The sequence below is a fragment of the Dasypus novemcinctus genome, unplaced genomic scaffold (assembly GCF_030445035.2).
Source record: "Dasypus novemcinctus isolate mDasNov1 unplaced genomic scaffold, mDasNov1.1.hap2 scaffold_134, whole genome shotgun sequence".
Taxonomy (NCBI): Eukaryota; Metazoa; Chordata; class Mammalia; order Cingulata; family Dasypodidae; genus Dasypus; species Dasypus novemcinctus.
Genome location: NW_026688153.1, coordinates 1,334,240 through 1,355,024, shown reverse-complemented (window position 1 = coordinate 1,355,024; position 20,785 = coordinate 1,334,240). Strand labels below are relative to the sequence as shown.

General features: G+C 38.7%; 1 long non-coding RNA gene and 1 pseudogene across 4 annotated transcripts; both read left to right on the top strand.

The window, feature by feature from the left end:
• Positions 1–257: 257 nt before the first annotated feature.
• LOC131277542 (uncharacterized) lies at positions 258–18,484 on the top strand. Of its 4 annotated transcripts, none has more exons than XR_009184699.2 (7): positions 258–400; positions 489–584; positions 6,809–7,064; positions 11,151–11,344; positions 13,275–13,341; positions 17,360–17,418; positions 17,508–18,484. It is a non-coding gene; the product is annotated as an uncharacterized lncRNA (long non-coding RNA). The 4 variants fall into 4 exon arrangements; XR_009184700.1 differs by lacking the exons at positions 258–400; positions 489–584; positions 6,809–7,064 and adding exons at positions 7,978–8,247; positions 13,764–15,037; positions 16,805–16,895; XR_009184702.1 differs by lacking the exons at positions 258–400; positions 489–584; positions 6,809–7,064 and adding exons at positions 7,978–8,247; positions 13,764–15,037.
• Positions 18,485–19,985: 1,501 nt separating this feature from the next.
• LOC131277547 (large ribosomal subunit protein uL24 pseudogene) lies at positions 19,986–20,426 on the top strand (annotated as a pseudogene).
• Positions 20,427–20,785: the final 359 nt, after the last annotated feature.

Genomic DNA, 20,785 nt, shown 5'->3' with positions numbered 1-20,785 from the left:
TCATCTAGGAAGTTGAGGTCATGGGTTTGAGAAGGTTTTTAACAACTTTCTACATCCTTTTCAACTGCTGTTTTAGCATTTCCATCATTTCCAAACCTACTATGCAGCATGCACAATCTCAAGTAAACCAGAATGTAACAGGACAGGAGCTGGGCTGGGAGTCAGGTGCCTTGGGCCACTCTTTCAGAGGGCACTTATGAATTTGGTTCTGGGCTGGACTCTCCCCTCATAGGTATGTTCCTGCAAATGGTATCTCTGGACAAGCAAGTTTTTTCTGTTCCTTACAGCTTACTACACTGTTTGAGGTGAAGGAGGAGTCTCTTTTCATAATTTCTCTTTTCCTGGAATATCCAGAAGGCATTGAAGAAATGAAAAGACAGAAAGAAGAGGAAAAGGAAATGTGAATGTGGAGTGAATAGGATGAAAAGGGAAGGGAATTAAGTTACACACATTACATTTCTTTCCTAACTTTCTCTTTGGCACTTCAGGAAAATCAGTAAAACTAAGGAGAACATTGGCATTGCCACAAATGAGGGTGAACATGGAGGTGGAGACAAGAACTGGCTGGTAAAAAATAAGCACAGGTAAGTAGAGTATATCCTCACAACCTCTTCTCAGGGAACAAAACCTCATTCCATACAAGCCACAGCCTCCAAAGGCACCTTAATTTGCAGGAGAGGGCACTAGCCCCTTTTAAGCCCTATGTGCACTCACACTGCGTTCTTTGTGATGATCACTCCTGTATTAGTTCAATACCTCAGCCCTGCTGAAGTGAAGTTTGCACTCATAATCCATTTACAGTCAACAAAAGCCTCTCCTGGTTATTAATGAGTCTGGCGAACAGGGTGGAGTGAACCTAAATGACACCAATTCAGGTCTCTGGCAAAAGGGTGAATTACGCTGTCTTAGTTTGCCAGGGCTGCTTTATCAATACTGGTAACCAGCTAGCTCAAACAGAGGAATTGATTGTCTCACAGTTTGAGATTAGAAGTCCAAAATCATGGTTTAGGTTGCACTGTGCTTTCTCTGAAGGTGGTGGCAGCTTGCCAGCAATCCATAACTGAACCTCTGCCTCCATCTCTTGGCCATCTGCCTCCTATCTCGTGTACCTGAATGTACCTAATTTTCTTCTTATAAGGTCTCCAGTCATATTAAATTAAGGCCCCCCTGATTAAAGTTGGACTCACATTCATTAGTATGACCTTTGACGTTCTTAGAAATGAGTTCACATTTGTAAGAGCGGAGGTTAGGACAAAAACATGACTTTATGGGCGGACCTGATTCAATCCATAATAAGGACAATGGCACTCTGGGGTCCCTCACAGGCAGGTAGGGTAGGTATTCTAGGCCAGTTTCCCTCTTAGGGGGAAATTTAAGTCCTGACTGGCAGTTGCCCAAGCCCTGAGGGTTCTCAGCCTCTGTAGGGTCCTCTTCAGATCCCTGCTCAGCTCATGCCACCTTTCCTCAAGCTGTGGTTCTTGAGAAGTTTTTTATGTACGTATAATTCATACAAACCGGAAAGAATGTCAATGAAGAGCTCACTTGGGATGAGTGAAATGGGTAGAATTGCAAGTTATTTATGTTCCTTTTATTTTTTACTTTCATAACTAACTAAAGATAAACATAATGTTTACAGCATCTTGTTAAAAGGAGTGTCTTCTGTAATGTTTTCATGTTGGAATATACTAATGTAAGAAAACTTATGTTTTTAGTACTAGAGCCTAGCTGGTTTTTAACTGGAAAGCACAGGTAAGTTTTGGTGTGTTTTAAAATGAAACTAGTTTTCAGAGAGAAAAAGGAACCTGTCCAATAGTAATGTGAAGATGCAGTTGTGACTTGGACTGTGTAGGGGGCAGGGGTTGGGGAAGCAGGGTTATCACTTCCACACCTATTCTTCAGATATCCTGCTTCTCACTGGTATGATATATAGGACTCTGCCTTTTCTTCCTGGAGTCCTACAGTCAGACTTACTCTTCAGGGAAGTCACTTCAAGGGTGCCGATCCAAGCAAACAGATTAAATCCCTTCAGTTGGATATTTACAGACACTGTGACACAGATGGTACCTTAAGCCGAGAGCAGCAATAGGAATTCAGTGTCATTTGGATCTGGTTCCTAGGTATTGGGGGCCAACTTTGCTTCTCCAGGGTCTATTGTACCTTCTGAGTCCCGCAACCTTCATCAGCAAAACACCTCCTCCATCCGTCTCTCTGTATCTGGTGATTCTACCCTGTGCTTTTATTGCAGACCCCACCATTGACAGCTACAAAGGCCTTAAGCTGGAGGCCCCAGCCTGAGCTTAGAAGAGCTATAGATTATATGGTGTTTAGAGATGCCTCTGTGCTTATCCTCTTCTACCCATACCCAAATAAATCAATTTCGTGACAATTTTGAATTTAGTTAGAGAAATTTAGATTGAGTTTTAGAGAAACATTTTACATTTAATGTTAGATATTACTATATTAATCAATATTTTCTCCTACTAGTGTTTCTTAATTTGTCAAAAAAAATTAAACACATATTTAGATCAGCATGTTAAACAAAGTTAGAGCCAAATTAATTATAAAATTTGGTCTCCCTCCTGGCTCCCACCAAGGTCACTACTCTCTCATAGAATCCTCAATGTTGATAGTTGAACAAGGAACTGAAAACTTAGTGCTTAACTTCCATCCTCAGGACAATGTCTTCCAGACATTTCATTTACTGAAATCTGTTTACTCACCTGGAAGGGATCATGGCAATAACATCACCCTTGGTCTAGCAGGATAACTTCAAATTCACTGTCTTTTTTACTTTCTTTTCAGTCTTGCTGGGGATAAAACCATGATTCACATTTCCTTCCACAAAGACATTACCGTTATTTTCACATAGCACAAATTATTTTTCTCAAAAATATTCATGAGATTCTAATGTTCTTTCCACAGTGCCACATGCTTTCCTCTAATAAATGGTTTTGTTTTCTTTAAACCATAGTCATTTCACTAAAATTTGCCTTATCTTTAGACCTTTTGTATCAATGCTCAGTGTGTAATTTTAATATGGAGCTTCAAATAATTCTTTCCAGAAAAAAATGGAGTAATAATTTTTAATAATTGCTACAAGTATTTGCCTTTAGTTTCTCATTCAAACACTGCAGTATTCATATATTGGCCTTTCTATGCTGATCTTAAACTTTTGACATTTTTTTCTCAAATCTTTTACATTACATTAAGTTTCTCTTAAGCAGTTTCTTCTTTTTAACTTCTCTTTCTATTTAGGTATAACCTTTTCACTGTTTCTTCTAGTTTATATGTAAATCATGAAATGATTTTTTCCCCCATTTTTTCTTATAATTCCCTGATTTCTATCCCTCCATTTTTCAGTTTTTTCCCTATTTCATTGATGATGTTCTTTCATGTACTGTTTCCTTTCATTAATGCTTTTACCTTCTTTTTGAGATGGTACATTTTACTACATAATGTATATCAAAATGAAGAGCATTTGTTCATGTGGTAGTGTTAGTCTGCCTTTATACCTGTATTGGAAATAACATCAATATTTTTTTGTTGGTATTTCATATGATTTTTTAAAAATTTGTAGATAGAAACAAGATTCAAAATAGCATTCCCTACAATACAGATCTGTCTCTGTAGAAATATTCTTTGAATTTAAAAATATATATAACAGCTTTCTTCCTGATATTTCTGGGTTCTGTACTTCTATCACTCTTAAATATGGGTCTTCACTATCATTACATCTATTGCACCTGTCATTGTCTATTTGTTTCTGCATCTGAGTAGTGAATATCTCCTTTGAATGTATGCTCTTGTCTTGATGTGGAACAGCTAGAACCCCTTTGCCAAAATCTACCCATTCCCTAAAAGATAAAGGTCTATATATTTCCAGAATCAATTATCTTTAAGGGTATTTTTAATTGTATGTCTTGAAATGTATTTCATTTTTGAATGACTTTGTTTGTATATATTTATATGCATTTTATTTCCACAATTATTAGATTTTGGTTTCTTATACTTATTTTATATTGAATTTTCTTTGTTCTGTATACATTATAGTTGAGTCATTAATTTCAGTACTATTTTCTTTTTAGTTTTAAATTAATCTATTTTCAAACATATTTGGCTTTAGCAATGGCAATTCATTTTTAAATAATATTTTAATTTATATTGTTCTGATACCTAATCACATAAGAAAAATGTTATGTATATCTGGACTACATATATAGCACCAAGTAGCTTTATAACTATCCTCAGGCACATACACCAACAACCCCCAAAGCAATCTATATATTTTCCATGGTCACCAAGGATTGTCCTTAATATCTGTCCTTGCTACATTAAAAGCACTATTTTAGAAATAAACTCTACAAACAAAAAAAGTCATTTAAAATGGTTTACAGAATATTAAAATTTAGGACCACGTAAAAATATTTCAGCTATATCATATCATGATCTCATTATGAACACCTGAATACATACACATTAACAAGAAAGATGCCATTCAAAATGATTAGAATGTTGGCCTCCTAAAATTAGCTAAAATTCCAGGACTTCAGAAATGCACTCCCAGACTTCCTGTACCCTGGGGATGTTCTACTGCTCACTGAGTGGATGGTCATTGGTGGAAGTCCTTCAACTCCATGAGCAGCTGCACTGCATCTACATACATTATAGCAACATGTCTTGCCCTGAAATCAGGAGCAAGATAAGTTGATGAACTTTCATCACTGCTATTCGACATTGTACTGAAGTTCTTGTTAGAGCAATCAGGCAAGAAAAAGAAATGAAAGGCATTGAAACTGGAAAGGAAGACGTAAAGCTATTTCTATAAACACAGATGGCCTGATCCTTTACAAACAAAATCCCAAAGAATCCACAAGAATAGGAATGGCACTAAAAAAGGCATTCAGCAAAATTGAAAGATACAAGATATACAAGGCAAAAGTCATTTTTGTTTCTATAATCCAGCATAGAACAATCTTAAATGGAACTTTTTAAAAATTCCAATCAAATAGCCTCTAATCAATAAAATATCTAAGAATTTAACCAGAATATATATACTGAAATTAGAAAACACTGCTGAGTGACACTGAAAACCTAATCAAATAGCAAGATGTTCATTGTTCATCGACTAAATACTGTTCTGATATCAATACCATGCAAAGGAAACTACAGATTAAATTCAAAATCAAAATTGAGTAGACTTTTTACAGAAATGGAAAAACTGGTCCTCAGATTCCCATGGAATCATTAAGTGGCTAAGCTAGCCAAGAGAGACTTGAAAGAGTTTCACAATGTAAACACGCTTATCAAAATATCACTCAAATTTACCCTATGTAATATACAAAAAGCTAGGAAAACCTGACCTATTCTTAAGGGAAAACTCAATCAATAGACACTGTCCTAAATTAACCACAGAAGGATTTATCAGACAAAATGGTTGTTCTGTCTATGCTCAATGAGATTAAGGTACATTCTCTGTAATTTTTTTATCCTTTTTGTTTTTAAAGATACATAGATCAGACAAAGTGTTACATTAGAAAATATAAGAGGCTCCCAAATACACTATTCCCCACCACCCCTACTCCTCCCACATCAACAACCTCTTTCATCAGCATGGAACATTCACTGCATTTGCTGTAAACATTTTGGAACACTACTATGCCACAAGGGATGCAGTTTACACTGTACAGCCTACACTCTCCCCCAGTCTATCCAGTGGGCCATGGCAGGACATACAGTGTCCTCCATCTGTCCCCATAATACCATTCAGGTCAACCCAAAATCCCAAAAATGTCTGCATATCACAACTCTTCTTCCATCTCCCTGCCCTCAGCAACCCCTGTTGCCACTGTATTGACATAAAGGATACAGTTTCTTCCAATGCTAGAATCACAATAGTTCTATAGTAGAATACCAGCAAATCCACTCCATTCCATACTCTCTTCCTCCATCTTGTGGACCCCAGGATGGCAAATGTCCACTCCAAGTATAAACTGAGAGGGGGCTTACAGCCCACATGGCTGATGGATTGTATTATCCCATTTGCAGTTGTAGACTCTCTTGGTACCCGGGGGTGGTGGTTGGCTATCCTCACCTCCCTCTTGGCTGACCTGGGTAAGTATGATGAACTGGAAAGTAGGTATTACTACTCTGCTGAGGCTCAGGGCCCAGCTGGAACACGGTCCAGAGACCCAAGCCTACTGAGCACACACCAGCCCCAACCACAGGTTCAGTGAAATTGACAGAAAAGGCATGTGTAGAGAGGTCACATCTCCATCCAACTCCATCAAAGGGTACTCTTTAATTGAATGGAAAGATAGGAGTTCTCAGCAGAGAAAAAGAAACAAAGAAAAGATATACATGACAACTTTTGATGTAAACATAAAGTTATAGAAAATAAAAAATATTCATTGAGCGATCTCAATTAGAGAAGACAAGTAAGGGATGAATGAATTGGTGAGATGGAATTTAGATGAATAGGAATGATATAATCTGAGAATAGAGAGTGAGTGAGAAAGAGAGAATTGATCCAAAACTGAGCCTCATGATCTGTGGGGCAATACAAAAAGTTTTAATATTCATTCAAAACACTGGGTTGAGCAGAAAGAGGCTGGTACCAATAAAAAGGTAAGGGGAAAAATGGCTGAACACTACTCTATGAAATATAGATCCAAGGGACTCAAAATCTCACCCTGATACATCATAATCAAACTGCTGAAAACTAAAGATAAAGAAAAAATCTTGAAAGGAGTCAGAAAATTTGACAATTTGTAGAAAAATAACAATTTGAAGGCCTTTGATTTCTCTTCAGAAAATATAGAGGCCATAAGAGTGAAAAACATCATTAAAGGGCAAAAGAAAAAACCCTCAACCAAGAATACTGCATTCATCAAAAGTTCCTTAAGGTTTAAAGGCAAAATAAAGACAGAAGGAGAGGATCGAAAAACAAGTGAATTCATCACCTGATGACTTGCTCTACAAAGATGGGAAAGGAACTTCAGGCTAAATGGAAATAATTTAAGAAGGAAGCTTTCAAATTCAGGAATAAAAGATGTGGATCAGGAATGGTGAGTATCTGGGGAGAAAGAATAACTGTTTTTCAACTGTTAAATTGTTAAATATATGAATGAATTTTGAAAAATTATAAAAATACAAAATGTTTGCAGAAGTTATACCCTAGACTGGGAACTCAGAAGACCACTTCAGCAAAGAAGGGGATTAAATGATTCCTATGGCTGTAAGGTGTCCACATGTTACTTGGATGGGTAAAACATTAATTCTTTTAGACTGTGATACCTGTATTATTCTCAGAGAAACCACTAAAAAAGAATTCCAAAGGAACTCCAGAAAAATTGTATAACCTAAATGGTCCTTTTTCTTAGAGATAGGAATAAAGTAGCTAAAACATCAGTATACAAGTTATTAAGTGAAAAATAACTCTCTTGGACAAATACCTATAAGCAGGATTGCTGGGTCCAATGGTAACTCCATTTCTCTTAACCTGTCCTTCTCCTCTTCATGGAGGGGACTCTTGATGCAGGGAAATGAAGCATTTCTGAGAACAGGGCTGTGTGTTTGGGTTCTCAAAGGATGTGGACATTTCAAAGCACAAATGATTCACTATGTCCCCTCTCTGTAAACCATAAATCATAATTTCTGCAGTGAGTTCAGAAAGAGCAGGAGTATGAAAATGCATTCAACATCACTAGTGATCAGTAAAATACATATTAGAACACAAAGTCTCACGCCCATATCTTCCAGAAAGGGTACTCTTAGGATGAGAAAGACTTCAGCAGGGAATGTACAGACTCCACACTAAGAGAGTTGTTCAAATATTTAGTCAGGGAGATAATTGGGAACAGGGAGACTTCATTCATTAACTCACCAAACCTCAGTCAGGTAGGTGACTTTGCCAGTTGATGAGCATTAACTGTTGTTCCAGAGTAGTTGAGTTAAAGGTGAAGCTAATTCTTTGCATAGCTGTTATCTGGCAGTTGGTCTGGAATGTCTTAGGTTCTGAGCCAGTAGAGGAGCCAAGCAGACCACTGGTCACTTCAGGTGGTAGTCCAACCCCCAGGAAGACTCACATGAGGCAGAGTTTTGTGAAGATGCTGGGGGAGGAGGGCCAAAAATTTGGACATCCTTGGTACTTCAGAAAGCCTTTATGTGGGGGAAACTACCTCATATTTTGCATCAAGGATGGAAATGTAGAGACAGGAGGCTGGGTCAGGATATGTACTCTTCTTGTAGGTGAGTCACCTCCTCCAGGGCATCAATTCTACCCCTCAGGAACTCTGGGGCAAGAGGATTTTTCAAAGGAACTGTTTCAGTATACCATGGTTGACATGTCATATAACACATACTTGTTGGCTTAAAGGAGTTTATTGTTTCACAGATTTGGAGGCAGTGACACCCAGATTAGACTCAGTAAGGCCTGTGCCCTCAGTGCTTGCTTCTGCCTTTCCTCCCCACCATCCAGGGCAACACTGGGGTTATGGAGGTGAGGATTTCTGACTCCCCCTTTCCCCAGAATAGTCACACTAATATACAGACTCAGGATCCAGGGTAGGTCACTGTCTAGAATGCCTCTCCTTTACTTCCTTTCCCTGACAACTTGGAGCCATCTGGTTCTTTAGCAGCCCTGTTTTCAAGTGTTTCAAGGTTTGGTTTGGGTTTCTATCCCCATTATTTGTAATGCACTCCTAAGGGATTGGTAATAAACTTTTCTGAAAACAGTAACAACAACAACAACAAAAGACACCTTGGCTGTCTTTAATTCACAAGTGTTGTGAAGTAGTTTCCAATATTCCATGCTCTGGTCTTCCAGACAGATATTGTAGTATTTCACACTCAGTTTGGGCCTAGTCCTTTGGCAGAAGTTTTAACACAACATAAGAACAGTGTGACAACTTCACTATTATTTTGCCCCCAGTTTATCCAGTCTGCCTTTGCTGTCCATAAATATTTGTCAATTGGAGGGTAGAAAAAGGTCAGAACTCCACTGTGGGTATTGCTTTTGGAATTTAGGATGACTTTTTTCTCACAATAATTATACATTACAGTTATGAATTACCATATGAAGAAAAGTAACTGAGTAAACAAGTGAATAATAGGAAAAAGAACACTAGATATATCAATAAAATAATATGGATTGTGTCTCTAATTTGAGCCAGGACCATTACTTAATTCTGAGGGCAGCCGATGAGGCCAATGGTACTTGCTCTGTATTTCAGATCTGGAAATGAGACACAGACAATTTAGTAAATTTCCCAGTTGACAGGAAGCAGAGTCAGGAATCAGCCCTGAACATGTAATTCCAATGTCCATGTTCCCAATCACATTCATCTTCTGGCCTTGAACATCACAGTTGCTGTCAAAAACATGCTGGGTAAGGCATTAGAAAAGCATTTCAAGGCAAGTGTTCAGAAGCACATTCGACCTTTTTACTTTTACAGGTGTCATTAGCACTCAAAGTAGTTATTTCTCTATGCAACTTATACATACTATTTAAGAAACTTCAGATGACACAGCAAAGGGAATCAAAATCACAAGCTCACCACTGAAAAAAATACCAATGGTAATTTTTTTTTTTTTTTTTAATGTACTGGGGTTGGGGATTAAACCTGGGACCTCATATGTGGGAAGCCAGTGCTTAACCACTGGACCACATCGGTTCCCCTGAGTTGGTTTCTTTTGTTTGATTTTGGTTGGTTGGTTTTTGTTTTGTTTTTTTTTTAGGAGGCACCGGGAACCAAACCTGGGACCTCCCATGTGGGAAGCAGGTGCTCAACTGCTTCAGCCACATCCATACTCCAATGCTAATATTTGAAAGTATTTCTTCTCTGATCTTCGAGCATTAAAACACACACACACACACACAAGATAAAGAACTCAGTTAACTATCTAACCTGAAGGACAATATAGTATACTGAATACCCCAAATACACTACAACTACAAACAACTTCTCAAGTCTTCTTTAAAGCCCCTTGCCTGGAAATACAAAGATGGGACATGATTTGGATTGCTACTTGAATCTGTGCTCCCCTAATTGCAACTCTAAGACCCTAAATCAATGCCTTTGTTGCCTTGCAGCTTAGTTTATTTCTCAGTTGACATTACATAGTGTTAGAAACAGGATTCTAAGTACCTACCAACCTGACTCTGGAGCTACTGTTGGATTTGAGCATGGTACAGGTAAAAGCCCCTTCAGCTCTGCCATCTCCCCAACAGCCCTGAGTTCCTGTCTGAGTCCTCTTGGTTCTGAACATCCCTCTTTTTGGTTGAGGCTCTAGACCTTTTAGGGGTAACTTTTGAACTGACATTTTGAACTTTGGTTCTTATGGTTTAAGCTACTAACAGCAGTCCTGTTTGTATACTTGAACCTTTTTTCTTCTGGTTTGGCCTGGTGACATAAGGCCTTTCTGATGGCCTTTTTTTTTTTTTTTTTTTTTTTGGTATATAGGGAAAATTTGTTTGGCAAGTACTTGAATAGGACTTTTAAAATTCAGCTTTGATAATGAGCTCTTTTAAGTGGGGGATGACTCCCTAACAATCAATTTGGCTTTTGTGAGCAAGCAAATTACTTTTGGTCAGCACAGGATGGGCACCTAAACACTATTAGAATCTATTAGAATGTGTACCACCTTTTAAAGAGAGGCCTTGGCCTGATGGAGGAACCACCTAGTGACAGGGCAGATGAGGAGACCCCATCTAATTCCAAGGTAAGGTTGCCTTTCTTTGTCTGAGAAAATGTCACTTTACTTATTCCTTTCATTTTCAATTGAGTTCAGATATGAACATTCTGACCATGTACATTATAGATGACATATAGAATTTCCTTATTTAGGGAGTATTCTATTATTGTTTCAAGTTGTTATTTACAAATAGCAACAGCAGGGAGTCAAGTATATGGGCTTTTTAAATGGCAGCAGTTTTTCCTTCTAAGAGTAAGAATTTTTTGTGCCAACCAAAATAGACATGAGAGATGCATTCTCTAGGAAAAGCTTGTGTCTTTCCATGTGTGTCTGCTACAGTTACTTATAGGATCTTTCACTCAACCACTGTTTCCCATCTGCACCAAAAGTGCAAAAGATCTGTGTCAATGCTACACAGCATGATCTGATCCTGAGTATTTTCTTTAATATAATTACAGGTGGCCTCAGGTACAAGAGAAAATGATATGCATTTTTGAACTTCAGAAAAAATCTAGATAATTAAAAAACCAGGGTGGAGCTGATGTAGCTCAGTGTTTGAGCACCTGCTTTTCATGTATGAAGTCCTGCGTTCAATCCCCAGGGACTGTGTGCTTGCTTTACTCTGAAGAGCCACCCTGATTCCAGCTTCCAGGTGAGAATGAGAAATGGGGATGTGATTATTTTCTAGTTAAGTGATGGCCATGTTCTACAGTCCTTGTAGGCAGCTGTGTTCCCTTTAGCTGGTGAGGGTTTGTGTACCAGGGCTGGAGATATCTATGTCAGAGTCTTTGAGATGAGATTGTGAAGGTGGGGGTGGAGAAACTATTTCCCACCTATATAGCACAATTGCCAGTGACAACTTCTCAAAAAATCCACTACCACACCCTTTACCTATACTTGCTCATTCAACCTTCAACACTACCATACTATGACTGTTTATTCCCACTCTTCTGATGAAGAACTGAGGTGCAGAGACAATTAGCCTACAATTTCAAACATGAGTGTCCCTGACCCTGATGCTATAGCCATAACCTAGCCCCATCACTTGGCCATGGGATGATTCTACACCGTGCCAGCAAGGGAAACTGATCATTTGTGTGTATTCCTGGATATATCAGACCTGCACAGATCCTACATCCTGTCCATCATTATAAGTCAACTCAGTGATCACATGACTCAGACCTGTTATTATTGCCGTTACCGCAGACTATGAATTGACATAGTGTGAAAAGCACTTAGAAATTCCACATGCCTGTTCAGCTCAGATTCTGAACGACTGCAAGCACAATCTGGTTTAACTAAGTCAGTCCTCCACACTACAGCCCAAACAGATAGGAATTGGGAGATATTAGCATATTTCTTGAGTCCTAGAAGTGCTTGGCACTGTTTGCTGCATGCCTTAGGGACAGTGACCAATAAGAACTCAAGTTATCATTTGGCTACTGATCTGGTGTATATCATCCTTGCTGCAACTTTTATAACTGCATTAGAGCCTTAGCACTCAACTCATGTCTCCCCTTAGTAATAAACTATCAAATTGGTGCCTGGATAGTATAAGGATGAACATCCAACACATTCAGTGAATAAGCATTCAGGGTATAGAAAAGGAAGACTGGAAGGAAAAATACCACATGATTTATAGTGGTCAATTTTTAAATGACAGTATTTAAATATCTTCAAATCTTCTATAACTGAGTCTCTTCATGATAAAGGATTAAAAAAAAAACATAATGTTTTGCCTATCCAGTCCCACAATAAAATTTATAAATGTCTTTAAAACAATTACCCTATTATTACACTTTGGAAAGCTAATAAAATGCTCGTGTACAAATAACAGCAAAATCCTGCAGAAACAGGTGCTGGACATTGTATGTCCTGCCATGGCCCACTGAGTGGACTGGGGGAGAGTGTAAACTACAATGTAAACCATTATCCATGTGGTGCAGCAGTGCTCCAAAATGTATGCACCAAATGCAATGAATGTCCCATGATGATGAAAGAGGTTGTTTATGTGGGAGGAGTGGGGTGAGGGGGATGGAGGGTAAATGGGGACCTCTTACATTTTTTTAATGTAACATTTTTTTAATAGAGGAAAAAATCCTATACAAAATATGAAAATGGGAAGCAGGTATAGCTCAGTTGTTGAGTGCCTGCCTCCCATGAATGAGGTCCAGAGTCAAATCCTTGGTACCTCCTTTAAAAAAAAAGAGAGATGACATATGTGGAACCATGAATACTGATGATTTTGTAACAGGACAAGGTGATAGTAGCATTTTAGTTGGACTTCAAAATGGCAGGAGGAGTGATAATCCATCATTGAACAATGGCATGTATTTTGTAACTTTTTTGGATTATTTCACATTGCTTTCGGAGGTCATTAGCTACAAAGTCAAGGACTGCATCCCATTCTATTCCTGTACCTACCTTTTGCTATCCTTTTTCCACTCGTCAGCAGCTCACACTATCCTTGTTAAATACCTGCCTCCATATTACTCTAATCCTTTGTCCATGTCGAGCAAAACTTCAGAGTACTCCAAGGGCACCAACTCCAATATACTGACTATTACTCTTTATCCTCCTAGCTCCCCAGAGGGCCTGCTGAAAGATCTGAGTGCCAGGGCAGTAGAGGAAGCCCCATCTAATTCCAAGGTAAGTTTCCCTTTAGAACCATTGCTTTCTGTATTTTTCTTTTTCCATTCAATTAAATATGACCATTACTTTACAGATGATATGTACAATTTCCTTGGTGGGGACTGTGTTCACTTGGCATCTGTTTTGACCTGCCAATCTCTGTTTCAAAAGGACAATCACAAATGGAAGCATTAGATTATAAAAGGAAGTTTTTCTTTAGCAGCCATATTTTCTTCTTGGATTAAGAATTTTTTAAATGCCAACCAAAATGGAGAGATACATAATACAGGAAAAGCTCATCATGCCTTTTCAGGTGTCCCCTCACTTGCTTTTTGGTTTCCTTGACTTGGCTCTCTTTCCTACCTGGTTTTCAAAAGCCTTCTACAAACACAACACAGTAAGTTCTGATCATTATAGTGTTTTCTTTTCTGCAACTGCAGGTGGCTCCAAGAGCAAGCAACAATATTATGTATTCTCTCATCACACACTTGCTGAGGAAAAATCTAGATGATGAGCAATGAATATTCCTTGTTGGCTTTGTCTAGAGAGAACCTCTCCACAGAGAGAAGCTTCCTGATGTGTATGTATGATTCTCAATGTGCATGTGGAGAATGTGTGACCATGTGTGTTTTCCTAGATTTCTCTAACACTAAATAGTTGCTAATGTCAGCTTTCTGTGTAAAAAATGCCAGTTCATTTCTTCATGGGTATATGTCAAAATTTTATCACATTATATCCTTTAAATAGGTTCAGTTTATTTTATGCCAAGTATACCTCAGTAAACCAGGAAAATACCCCATTACCCTTCAGGAAAATGTTCGCAGGACTCTAAATGGATAAAATTGTATTAGAGAACACCTCTTACTAAGATTTAATTAATAAATCTTAATTTAGTAATATATCTCACCTCTTAGTAAGCCTTTATAGTCTGATCATGGCATTTTGATTGGTCATGATAAAAGAAAAGCAGCCATATCTGACTTTTTCAAAACGTATGAGATATGGAAGGATTGAGAGGTGAATGAATTTTCAAGTTTCACATCTAGAGAACAGGAAACCATATTGTGGAGATATTAAGTGATTTGACTCCAAATTCTATACACTTTGTTCACATCTTTTTGGCCTTATGGGATCTCAAATCGTCTATGAGTTTGGAACATTCATGATTTCAATTCTTATTACTGAGCACCACACCTTCAGGGCATCTGCAGCACAATGTAGTATTATCCATTTTTCAAAAGCCCAACAGCCATTTGTGCTAGTAGCTATGGCATGACAATACAGAAAGAACATATCCATCATCACACTACACTTTCCCAGGCAGCAGCTCTGAGCCTGCCATTGGTCTTTTCATTGAACTCATCTCATACAGAGTATTTCCAGAACAGTCAGAATTTCAGGGTGATAAGTTTGGAGGTAAGAGCTTTAATGGTCCATCAAAATGGGGGAAGTAAATAGTCAAAAGGGGATTCTTTCTCCATCTTGCTCATTTGCAAACCATTTATAATGTCTTATTGAAGGCCTCTGAATCCACAGAGTCCAGGGATGGTCTAAGAAACTGTGGTGATCTCGGGTAGCCAGCAAGCCATCAAGTGGAGAAGGGACGGGTGTGCCACATTCTCCAAAAACTTTCTTGCAGATGTTTGTGTTCCTAAAGATTGGCTTGTGGATCAGAGATATGACTCCACCAGCAGTGATGAAAATGACAATCCAGGTAGGTAATATCACTCAAGATAGGATCCAATGAGAGTGGGTTATCAGAAACAGTCTGGTAACACTGCTTGCTACTTTAGCAACTGAAGAAGGGACTATGAACTCAGAAAGTAATGGAAATATACATGGAGGTCTGCTTTATTCTTTCTATATTTAATTACAATAGTAAGAAGTATTATGATCATGTTCTTTGAGCGTACTGTGTTTGCAATCATCTTTCCTTCCTATGCTATTTAAGAGTCACTTTCCCATAAGACCAATCATCAAAGCCTTTGTTTTTCTTTGGTTAGCAGCTCTTGGGAATAAAGCACAAGAGAGTGTAGTTGAGGTTTTGGTGTTGACCTACAATGGAGGGGATCTGGCAGGACACAAGCCCTCCCAGACTATCAACTAGACTTGGGACAAAGTTCTTCTACTGGGTGCCAGGTGGTGGCTGAGAATTAGGGCTTCTCCCCCTGTACTTAAAGGTCTGGTAGCACTTCATTAATGTTTTATCCTTTCTGACATAAAGAACATATGCTCTGGGCTTACTGCACATGCACCTGGGTGCTGGAAAGGTATCGAAAGAAACATATCCTTGAACATCCTTCTATTCTCTACTGCTCACACAAATCCAAAGTCCTGGGATTAGATTAAAAACTGAAATTGCTTCCATTTGAGAGGTTCATGTACAACTCTTTCTCCAACACATCCCAAAGCCTGGCTGGGTTTCTGGAGGCCTTGTGTGAATGGCCTGCCAGGCTTGCTTCACATATTGGCTCTTGTTGTCCCTGCTCCTCTCATATTATTCCCATATTATACTGCCACCTTCTTCGGTAAATCAATGGATCAATTAACCAATCCATTTTAAACCAGGGAGCAACTCTCAGAGGCATGGAGTTGAATCATGTCCTGTGGGTGATAGTGACCATTAATCCTATAAATCAGGTGATTGTCCTGAGACTGGTATGACCTTAGGTTCATGGAAGACACTTTGTCCTCACAGCATCCCTATAGGTTTCTGAACTGATTGGAGGGGTTGAATGTAAGATTAGAGGTAAAGTAACTTGTCTGTATTCACTTAGTCTGAAAGTGATATAATAGGGGATCTACAGGCCACTTAAATAAGTGGAATCTTTTGGGAATTCATCAAACCACTGAAGTACTAGCACTGATGGGTGCCTGGACAAGACTGAGGAAAGGTACATGGAGGGGCATGACTGTCAAGTGGGGAACAGGGCAGAGTTGACTGGTTAGAACACAAGACCTGATTCAACTTCATGCTTCTGATAGTTGCTCCCTGGTTAGAGTGGACTGGTTAATTGACTAATTGATATTTTGGAGAGGGTGGCAGCATAATAAGGGAACATTGATTGTTCTCCAGTGTTCCTGTATTATAGAACAATATGATTGGTGGAAACTGACAAGGAGAAAACAAATGGGCAGTAATACAGAGAGAGAAAAGAGCCAGGGAGGTAATGAAGGTGGTAAAAAGGAGAAGAAAGACAACATCATGTATAGAAAGACATGGAGAGTATTTGCCTTCTTAGAGGAACAAGAGGATACAGGCATTACTCACTAGCCACAGTTATAGTATTTGAGAGCTGGGAAAGGGACTCTGGAATCTTAGACCCATTTCTTCACAGCTGAGGTGAAGTGACTGAGGCCCTAGGAGAGGAGTGTGAAGGTGAGGACAGAATTGTGTCCTGGGAGCAGACCACACCCTGTCATAACCAACAGGAGCTTGAGTTCTGCCCTCAACCCTAACTTTCCCATTTTCTTTCATAAGGTTGATAGATCACCATTCCTGCCCTGGTTACCAGGAGGCTTACTTCACAGTTTCTGAAGAAGTATCAGATACAGAGAACAACAATTTGCATGTAATTTCCTTCCTCTTTCTGTCTTTTTTGTAATCTCTCCCTTTCTTATTCATAACTCCTCTTTATAGCTTTTCTCCATTCTGTCTGTTCCTTATTTTATGATTCTTATCCTGAAGGAAGTGGTCTCATCCAGGAAGTTGAGGTCATGGGAACAACAATGTCTACAAATTTCTTCCATCCTCTTTACCTATTTTCTTAGCATTGCCCTGGTTTTAACATATGTGCATCACTGAATCAGCTTGCATAAGCCTGAATGGTCCAGGCAGGGAATCTGGGCTGGTTGTCAGAAGCTTTGGGCCACACCCAGTGGAAGGAGCACCTGTGAAGTTAGTTCTGGGGTGGGCACTCCCCTTGCAGGGTGTTCCTGCACATGTGCACATGGTCATCAAGTGGGTTCCTTTCCTTGTAGCTGTCTACACTGTTCAAGGAAGAGGAGTCTCTTTTCATAAATTCTCTTTTCCTAGAATACACTGAAGACACTGAAGAAATGGATGAAAAGGCAGGAAGAAGAGGAAGAGGAAATGTGAGTATGGAGTGGATAGGATGAAGAGAGGAAGGGAAACAAGTTCACGTCCATTCCATTGCTTTCCTAACCTTCTTTTGGCACTTTAGGAAAATCAGCAAAACTGAGGAGAAACTGAGGTTTCCAGTATTCTATGTGAACTTGGAGGTGGAAACATGAACTGGCTGGTCAAAGTAAATGCAGACAATTAATGATCCGAGGTGTCTTCTGGGTCCTGTTACCCACTTCAGAAAAACTCCTCCATCCACCTCTGTGCCTCCCCAGTGATCCTTACTACTGACAGCACAAAGACCTTGAGCTGGAGGCCTCAGCCTGAGTCTCAGAGGATCTAGAGATTACATGATGTTTGGAGACTGAAAGGGGATATAATACCAAAGAAATGGAGATGCCTCAGTGCTCAGCCCCTTTTACCCAATTCCCTAATCAGCCAATTGAGGGAAAATTTATTTTTCAGTTTGAAAGATTTACACTGAGTTTTAGAAATAGGTTTGACATTTAATTTTAGATGTTAATACATTAAACAATATCTCTCTAACTACTTTTCTTCATCCTTACCAATAAAATAAACACAGATAGATAAGCACCCTAAACAAACTTTGAATGAATGGACAAATAACTGTAAATTTAAGACTTAACATCTGTCCTACCAATGTCTTCTGGACATTTCATTTCCTGAAATCTGTTCCCTCACCTGAAAGGGATCATGGGAACAATATTACCCAACTTCAAGCCAGTGAAGTTGGCTTTCAGTGCTGTTTTCACTTTCATGTCAGTTTTGCTGTTTATAGCACCATGATTCACATTTCTTTCCACAAATATATTACTCCATTTTCTTCTGGCACAAAGTATTATCACAACTGATGATGAGATGCTATGTTCTTTTCATAATGTCACTTGCTCTACTCTAATGCTGAAAAGATTTCATTCTTCCTTTACACCCTAGTAATTTTACCTAGAATATGTTTTGATATTGGTCATTCTGTTTCAATACTCAGTGTAAGGTTTTATAATGCAGCTTCAAAGAATTTCTTTCCAGAAAAATAAAAAATTACAATTTTTAATATTTTTTCATGTCTTTGCTTTGGTTTTCTCATTCAGGCACTCCAGTTATTCATAGATCATACTTTATATGTCTGTCTTCAACTTCTGACTTTTTTTTCCTCAAATTTGTCAAATACTCTTAATACTTGGCCATCCTACATTTAAAAGCACTATTCTAGAAATAACCTGTAGAAAAAAATTCCTTTAATTTGGTTTGCTGATTTTTAAAATGCCTATACACATAAAAACCTGTCATCTACATTATGCCATGATCTTATTACCCAGCATCTTGCCAACATGTAAACTGAAACCATAAAAATGTTGGACTCCTACAAACGGGCTCACACTGAGATTTGACAACTGCACTCCCAGGCTTCCTGTATGTGGGGACATTATGCTGCTCACTGAGTAGACAGCCATCTGTGGAAGTCATTGAGCCCTGATCACAGCTACATCTATAACACATTCTTGTGGTATATCTCTTAAACAAATGACAAGAGCTACATCATTTAAGCCTCCTCCTTACACTTGAACTCCCCTGCTCTGTACAAGTGACTTGTTCCAGTATCTTCAGTAAAGTTTGGCTGACTTTATGAATTACATAGAGTTTCACATGACAGATGAATACTGGGCAAGAAATGAGATTCTATCCCAGCTCTACCTTGCTTCCATAACTGAATGTAAAAGAATCTTCGAATCTCTGGACCAAACAGAGATCATGGGTAAAAGAAAACCATTGATCTAAATCAATTCATGAACTAACAAAAACTAAGAAAATTAAGCTAAGTTCTTATTCTGTACTTGCTTTCCAAATGATGGCAGAAGGTCTTGATTGCCTCTAGGAAACAGAACGTAAGACAAGGATATCAAATTCTTGGCTTTTCTGAGGAGAAAGAGAATATATTAGAGATCTTATGTGAACAAGGGAGTTGAGCCAAGCAATCAGGTGGTGTATATTAGGGTAGAGGGGCAGTGATGGGAGATGTCACCTGCCTATCACTCATTTAGGTGTAATCTTTGGTGTGATAGACCCACTCCCTTTCCTTGTCTGACATTTGGTCCCATGGAACTCACCACTTGGCTATAGGAGGGGACAATGAAGGTGCCATCATCAGTATCTCAAGATAGTCATTAGTATAAGCATATTTACAGAATAAAGGCAAACTCTTAAGCAAAGTGATATAATCACCTAAAATCAGGTGCTAGAGGAGAGGGTGGGGAAAGAGAAGGAAGAGAAACACACTAATTTCATCACTGCTCACAATGAGGATTAATACACACTAAAGAAATGGATGATTAAGGGAAAATTAAAAAAACAATTACTAGAACAAAATCACAAGCCAGAAAACATACACATGTACACAGAAGCATACAGGTGCAAGAAGTGTACTTTTGAGTATTCTTGCCCTTTAAAAATATAATGAATTTAAGTAGTTTCCCATGTTAAATACAGTTAAAATCAGCATCAAAAATAGAGAGCAGCTCTTTTTCCTTTTGCAGCCATCGCTGAAGTGGCAGGGGCCAAAATGAAGTTCAATCCCTTTGTGACCTCTGGTCAGAGCAAGAACCATAAAAGGCATTTCAATGCACCTTCCCACATTCGGAGGAAGATTATGTCTTCCCCTCTTTCCAAGGAGCTGAGACAGAAATATAATGTTCGATCCATGCCTATCCGAAAAGATGATGAAGTTCAGGTTGTGAGAGGACACTACAAAGGTCAGCAAATTGGCAAAGTAGTCCAGGTTTACAGGAAGAAATATGTCATCTACATCGAATGGGAGCAGCGGGAGAAGGCTAATGGCACCACTGTCTGTGTGGGCATTCACCCCAGCAAGGTAGTTATCACTAGGCTAAAACTGGATAAAGACCGCAAAAAGATCCTCGAATGTAAAGCCAAATCTCACCAAGTAGGGAAGGAAAAGGGCAAATATAAGGAAAAAACAACTGAGAAGATGCAGGGAAAATAGAATCTTATGTACAAATTCCATTGAAAGCAGCTAATATGAAAAAAAAAAGAAATTAAGAATTCCAGTTTATATTTTATATTTATAAACACCTTAAGCAATGGACTTTTCCACATAGAAGACAGATGAAAGTGCTTAGATGGCTTAGGCACCCCTCTCACTTGATGAGTATGGAAAGAATTAAAGAGCTGTATTGTTTGGGAGTGATGGGGAGATAGCTCTATCTCTTTGCAAAGGGAGAGGTAGGCCATGGTTCACACACAGAGAAATTCAGTTAAATCATATGAAAAGGAATTTCAGGTTTTGGTTGCCTTACTGCAATAAGTGACTTTGCAGAATTGAAGATCTGGTTTAAGGTTTTA